General features: G+C 46.2%; 1 long non-coding RNA gene across 1 annotated transcript; it reads left to right on the top strand.

The window, feature by feature from the left end:
• Window positions 1–866: 866 nt before the first annotated feature.
• Window positions 867–1800, top strand: LOC134486682 (uncharacterized). The gene is made up of 2 exons (XR_015686968.1): window positions 867–961; window positions 1547–1800. It is a non-coding gene; the product is annotated as an uncharacterized LOC134486682 (long non-coding RNA).
• Window positions 1801–7463: the final 5663 nt, after the last annotated feature.

Here is a 7463-nt window from a genome sequence, read left to right as displayed (position 1 = left end):
GGCTTAGTTTCAAATTAGTCCCATACACAGCAACTGTGAGTACACCCGGGACTTTCAGGAGCCATTATTTGATCACCTGAGGTCTGAGTGACACCATAGCATAGCCATTTGATTGTGAGTAGGCTGTTTCTCGGTTTGGAGATGTACACTTGTGCCTTGGGATGACTAGCACACATAAGAGTGCATGGAGCAAGACTGGTCTCAGAAACACAGAGGCTTTGCCTCAGTGACCTTCGGGGACCTTGATCTTTCAGTGGTATCTATAATTCTATCCACTTGCTGACTTTCTTGGCACCTTGTCTTGTCTTCTTTGCATCTGGCTGGTATAGTCTCTCTGATCTCTCTCTCTCTCTCTCTCTCTCTCTCTCTCTCTCTCTCTCTCTCTCTCTCTCTCTAAGTGTGCCAGACACTCTTTTGCCCTTTGCCTAAGGTCCTGAGTTCAATCCCCTGCTGGGGCTCTGGGGCTGGGGTCTAGCTCAGGGTATAGCACTTGTTTAGCATCCAAGAGGCTCTGAGCTCATCTCCAGCAAAACAGACACACTACACATATACACTCACACTCACACACTCACTCACACACACTCACACACAAATACACACTTACACTCACATCACACACACATACACACAGTCACACACACTCACACACACATACACACATTCACACACACACACTCACACATGCACACACTCACACTCACACACGCACACACAAGTTGTATTTTATTCACATACTAATAGACCTAATGAAAACTAGATACTGTGGTTCAGGAATTTCGTGTTGACAACTAAGTATGTATTTTTGTTTGGCTAAATATATATTCTATTATGCTTGACAATTCAGCTCATTTGTCTCTATGTCTTAGGTAATCCTACATCGACATTTAGTTGTAGTAAACAAGACAGTGGTCCCGTATACATTTTGCCCAGGATCCGTGAGTCTGTGTGTCCTTCTGCCAAGGTGAGCTGCACTGGTCGTGTCCCAGTGCTGTCTGTTGGTCTAGTGTTGGCTTCGTGATAATTCTCTTTCACTCTGGGCTCCTCACGGTCACACCCACCAATCACTCAGCATTCAGCAATAGAAATGCGAATCTTAAATCACTACAACTTTAATATGGCTGTGCTGATTGTCTTGGAGCCTTTTAATTGTCAACCCTGCCTTGACATTTGAAGAGACAATTAAATATTAAATGTGGGACCCAGAATCTGAATGAGTCTGTATGATCATAAGCGTTCTTATAAGATTTCATTTGGCTTCAGGCTCCGTAATCAGTCTAGACTGATCTGTCTGGAGCACTTTCGCTTAGATTAGAGCGTTGGCCCCTCTAGCCCTGCATCTGTTGTGTTTCTTCCCAGCTCCTGATAGCTTCTGCGGAAAGGAGCTCCACTGCCTGTGCTAACGACCATCTACTCTTTCTTAGTTTATGTCAAAGCAATAAACTCTGTCCCTTGAAAAGCAACCGTGTGAAACTCTCCTTGTGCTAGACTGACTCTTCTTGTTTCCTGAAGCACATTTTGTTCTCATCTGTGAAATTCTGTGTTTCAGCCAAAGGCAGCCTGCCCACTTGTCTCTCAGACATCCTGGCCGTTCTCCACTGAAGGTTCAACTCACCTGGGCCCCAGTCCTCACCTCCCAAGCCCTGGCTCCTTGAGCCTGTTGATGCCGTCTGCGTATAGATGTGGGCTCTGGCTGCCAGCTCAGAGCCTCTTATACCTCCCCACTCCTTGCTTCTCACTCCTTTTCTTGTTTTGGTGTTCCTGAGAATTTTTACCTGGGACATTAAAAATAATTATTCTTTATGTGTGTGTGTGTTTGCCTGCACATGTGTTTATTCCCACGTGTATCAGAGGTCCCACATGTCTTCAGAGGTCAGAAGAGAGCCGGAGCTGGAGTCATGGATGGATGCTTGTGAGCCACCGTGTGGGTGCTGGGAACTGAGCTTGGGTCTTCTGTAAGAACAGCAAATGCTGCTGGGCCATCAGAACTTTGACTTAAAAACAGATATTCTTTTTTTTTTAAAGATTTGTTTGTTTTTTTTTATGTATACAAGTACACTGTAGCTTTCTTCAGACACACCAGATCCCATTACAGATGGTTGTGAGGCACCATGTGGTTGCTGGGATTTGAACTCAGGACCTCTGGAAGAGCAGTCAGTGCTCTTAACCTCTGAGCCATCTCTCCAGCCCAAAACAGATATTCTTTTTTTTTTTCCCAGAGCTGGGTACTGAACCCAGGGCCTTGTGCTTCCTAGGCAAGCGCTCTACCACTGAGCTAAATCCCCAACCCCCAAAACAGATATTCTTATTTTCCTCCCTCTTCCCTCTCTGTATGATATATGTATATGAGAGAGTACAGATATACAGGTGCATATGTGAACGCAGAGAACAAATTTCCAGGGGTCAGTTCTAAGGATTGTGGGTTCTGCAGATTAAAATCAACTCATCAGGCTTCAGAGGCAAGTGCTTCTATCCACTGAGCACACACGCACACATGCGCACACACACACACACACACTCCTTGGATCCCACCCATACACACCCACACCCACACACAATGAGCTAGTTGTCTTTCTGTCACTATTTAACTTCTGAAGTAATTAAAAACATATAAAGAAAAAGGTTTGTTCGGGGCCACTGTTTTGGAGAGTCAGTCTATCGTTGGTCTTACTGCTGGGCTGTGCAGCGAGGTACATCGTGGTGGCATCTCATGTCAGTTGGGCGTGGTGGCACACACCTGTAATCCCTGCTGGGAGACAGAGGCTGTTGGGTCAGAGTACAAGTCCGGCCTCAGTAACATAGTGGGCTTGAGACCATCTGGGGCGATATCCTGAAACTGCACCGCAAACAGGCAGGCAACCCATGTGAGGAAAGTAATACAGGGACGGACCTGTAATTTCTGAGATCTCTTTATCTCCTCTGACGGAGTAGCCAGAAACAGAGGCACATACCTATAATCCCTGTTATGGGGAGGTAGAGGCAGGAGGATTTCTGCAAATTTGAAGCCAGTATGGGCTATATAGTAAGTGTTGAGTGCTAGGAATACATAGAAAGATTTTGTTTCATTTTTTTATTTTTCTAAAGAGTTATTTATTATATATAAGTACACTGTAGCTGTCTTCAGACACACCAGAAGTGGGCATCAGATCTCATTACAGATGGTTGTGAGCTGCCATGTGGTTGCTGGGATTTGAACTCAGGCCCTCTGGAAGAGCAGTCAGTGCTCTTAACCAGTGAGCCATCTCTCCAGCCCTTGTTTCGTTTTTTAAAGACACGGGATGATGGAGTAGAAGGGCTCAGCATACACATCTCTCATTACCCTGCCCTGACAGCCCTCTGAGTGTAAGACACCAGGAGGAATAGCAGAATCCTCCAGATAGAATGGTCTTGACTGCTCTAGACCCTGGAATGGTTCTCAACCTGGGGGTAGTCAGTATCTTGACAAACCTCTATCTCCAAGATTATTTGCATTACGATTCATAACAGTAGCTAATTGACAGTTACAAAGTAGCAACAAAAATAAATTTGTGGCTGGGGGAGGGGTCACCACAACAGGAGGAACTTTATTAAAGGGTCGCAGCACTTGGGAAGGTTGAGAAGCACTGCTCTGGGTTAATAGGTGTTAGGATGAAGTCAGAACTCCATTTTCTCTCAGAGGTCGGCCTATCCTCAACACCTGACCATGCTCTCCTGCCATCGACCCCACGCCCTGCCAGCACAGGCACTGTGTATGCAGCATGTAGATGAGTGAACCAAAATGGGAGCAAAAGCCACCTCCTTTCTTCAGACCTTAGCGAGATGACAATGTCCCGTTTAAACTGGGGCTTGCAAACTGACTTGACATTGGACTTCCAGGACTGGGGTGTTGGCTCAGTGATAGAGCTCTTGCCTGGTAAGTAAGAGGCCATGAATTCCATCCTTGTATACCACAAGCCTCGTCAAACCCGACTTTTTCACTCGGCAACTTACTGTTTCCCTAGGAATGAAATCGCAGCCTCCGCCTCTGTTGACCGGGTGGGAAATTTTGTCTCACTATTTTCTTGTCTATCTTGACAAGACTTCAATGGGATTCGCTGCCTGCAGAGGGCGTAGGGAGTCGGAGAGCAATGTCCTCTAATTTTCTTTCTCCAGGGCCAAACTAAATTCCAGAAAACCACATACAGTGGGGATTTTTGTTTTTCTTCTTCCATCCCAAGTCCTGGTGCCGGCAGAGCTCAAAGAGCAGTCTGTTCGGGGGAGAAGCCGGAATCTGCCTCTCTCCCAAGCAGCCAGTCCTTAGATAACATGGCTGAGAAACCCTAAACCAGCAACTCCGACTTGCATCAGTGCCCAGCATCGCTGTCTGGAAATCGAGACCCGCCGCTGAGATGCCGCAGTGATTGTGTGTTAAGTGGCACGACTGGGCTCTCTTACTGGGTTTACAGCCTGGACTAGTGGACCTAGACAAAGAAGGTTTTCAGAAAGCCTGTCCAGGGCTTGAGCGCTGGTGCTGTTTTGTGGCCCTCGGCGCATGTACTGGGCTTAACGACCATTGTTCTTCCCCCGCAAAGCAGAAGGTAGGTTAATGTAGCCTTGAGGGAGCCATTTGTTCAAGGTGCCTGCAGTAACCCTGGCGGATGAGTGGGTGCAATTGTGCAAGTCAGTAAAAGAGAAGCAGAATGGGGTATGGTTGCGTTCCTTTCCTTCTTCGTTGTCTTTTTGTCCATTCTAAAGTTTCCTCCCAGAGCTTTGAACCTTAGCGAGGCAAGTGCTCTGTCAATACAGTTTCAGCCTGGACCATTCCTGCTTTACCGTGGAGGAGTCAGGGACTTATATAATACAGATTAAGTGTAGTGTAGTTTCCATCACTACAGAGTGTTTATCGAGGCCACGTGAAGTTGGCACGGGTCTTTAATCGCAGCAGAAGCAGGCAGATCTCTGAGTTCGAGGCCAGACTGATCTACGGAGTGAGAGAAAATTTAAAATAAAATAACACACACACACACACACACACACACACGCACGCACACACACACACACACACACACACACACACACACTGATTTCTCAGCTGGTTGCTGCAGAGTAATGATGCAGATCACAGAAGTAGAAAACACGTCAGAAGCCAGCATGGTGGCCCATGCCCATAACCCCAGCGTTTGGAAAGTTGAGGCAGGAGGATCGATGGGCATTAAACTCCAGATAGCTACACAGTGAATTGCAGGCCAGCTGGGGCTAAGAGAAAGATCTTGTCTCAAACAAAACCAAACCAGAATAAACGAAAGATGTGCTCAGGTCTAAAAGCTTAGATCAGAGACAGAATATTTGCCTAGTATATGTGAGGACCCTTAAAGAGTTTCTTTTTTGTTGTTTTTTTGTTTGTTTGTTTGTTTTGTTTTTTGTTTTTGCTGTCTTTTTTTTTTTCAGGGTAAAAGAATAAATAGGAGCTGGCAGTGGTGGTAAATGTCTGTAATCCCAGCAGCAGTTGGGAGGCAGAGACAGCCAGATCTCTGAGTGTGAGATCAGCCTGCTCTATAGAGCAAGCTCCAGGGCAGCCAAAGCTATACAGAGAAACCCTGTCTTGGAAAAAAGTAAAAATAAGAGGAAGAAAGGAAGGAAGGAAGGAAGGAAGGAAGGAAGGAAGGAAGGAAGGAAGGAAGGAAGGAAGGAAGGAAGGAAAAGAGAAAAGATGAGAAGAGGAGCAAAACCCCAAAAAGAACAGGGATATGGAACACCAGAGGCCCAGCGCCCAACGGCCTGGTCTGAAAATGCTGGGAACGTTCTCAGAGATGCAGAAGGCGGCGCCAGAGAGCTGAAGCGTGCGGAAGAGCTGCTTCTGGGTCCTTGGTCTGTGCAGCTCTCTAAGAGGGAGTGCAAACTCACGTGTGTGTTTAGATTTACAAGAAGCACACCTGTGAAATATGTCCTTGCAAGACAAGAAGGAAGTACCAAGTCCTCCTTGGTAGCCGGCGACAGCGGAGAGAAATGGCGAACCACAGGGCTGGTAGACACGAATTGGAAACCAGCAAGATTCTGCTTAGAGTAACGACTTGCCACATCTTAGTTTCCAGCTTCAGGATTCCCCACCATTATCTCTAGAATCAGATTGCAGGATGCATTCCTCCTCTCCGGAGGGAGGTAAGAGAGTGTCTTTGAAGAAGGGTTTAGAACTCCCCCCACCTGCCAGCGGGCACACATACGCCAGGATGAAGCCCAGGGCTTTAAGCACGCTAGATCAGTGCTCACACTGGACATCACTTGCAGTTCCTGGGGGTGGGGTTTAATGACAGAGAAACAGGAAGTAGAGCTCCACTGGAGGCTCATTTGACTTTTGTCAAATAAAGAGAAACCAGGTGGGTTATTATTTTTTTCTTTCCTTTTTCTGCCCTAGGTGATAAGATAAACTTTCAACTGTAGAAAAAAATAAAAATAAAGAGAAATCAAAATGACTTTTCTGGAGCCTGGGAGTGTAGCTCAGGGGTACAGTTGCTTGCCATGCATGACCTAAAGACTTGATTTCAATACCTAACCCTAAAACAAAGATAGGGGGAGGGGGAAACAGGGGGAGGGAGAGGACACAGAGAAGGAGGAAGAAAAGTGCTCTTTATCTATATCCTATGGGCTTCCTAGCAACAAAGCAAACTTCAGTGGAGGAAAATAATTGAAATTGAAATTCTGTTGAAAAGCCTGAGCAAATAAAACTGTATTTTTCCACACACACACCCATAAATAAATGTCTGGTGAACTCCTAGGAATCCCTTACACGAATGGAAGGCAGCAAGGGAGGTTGTAATGATTCGGAAGCAGGAGCTAGGATATGCTCAGTGGGTATTGATCCGTGGGTATTGATCCGTGGGGCACAAAACAAGCTCCCCAGTGGCAGAGGCGGGAAGATCTTGAGTCAGTCTATTACATAGCGAGCCCCATCTCAAAACACAGAGCGTAAGCTGGGCACAGTGAAGGTAGAAGGATCAAATGGTCAAGGTCCTCCTGGTATAGAAAGGGAGTTTGGGGGCAGCTTGGGCTACGTGAGATCCCGTCTAAAAAATAATGGGTGTGTAAGGTACAGTCTTTGAACTGAAAGGGGAAGTATGTCCCAGCAATGGGTTGCCCAACAAAAACTTCAAAGCACATACTTCTGCTCTGGGGAGACCCCCATACCATTCCCTGAATACTGTGTCAAAAACTGGGGCAGGGGTTATGATAAAGTCATGATCTCTTAGTATGTGGATGTCTGAGGAGTCTCCCCAGCCCATACACTTTAATTTGACCCAAGCATAACATTATGATCCTTTCTGCCTTTCTTTTGTTCTTAATTTTTTAGTATGTACTTTGTTGTTTTGTTGTTGTTTGTTTGCTCTTTGTTCTTGAGACAGGGTCTCACCATGCAGTCCTGGTTGGCTTGGAACTCAGTAAGTAGACTAGGTTGGCTTTGAACTCACAGAGATCTGCCCGTCTCTGCCTCCAGAGAGCTAGGATTAAAAGTT

Source organism: Rattus norvegicus, chromosome 4 (genome assembly GCF_021556685.1).
Source record: "Rattus norvegicus strain SHRSP/BbbUtx chromosome 4, alternate assembly SHRSP_T2T, whole genome shotgun sequence".
Classification (NCBI taxonomy): Eukaryota; Metazoa; Chordata; class Mammalia; order Rodentia; family Muridae; genus Rattus; species Rattus norvegicus.
The sequence above is the reverse complement of the archived record's forward strand: the minus strand, read 5'-3'. Positions and strand labels throughout refer to the sequence as shown.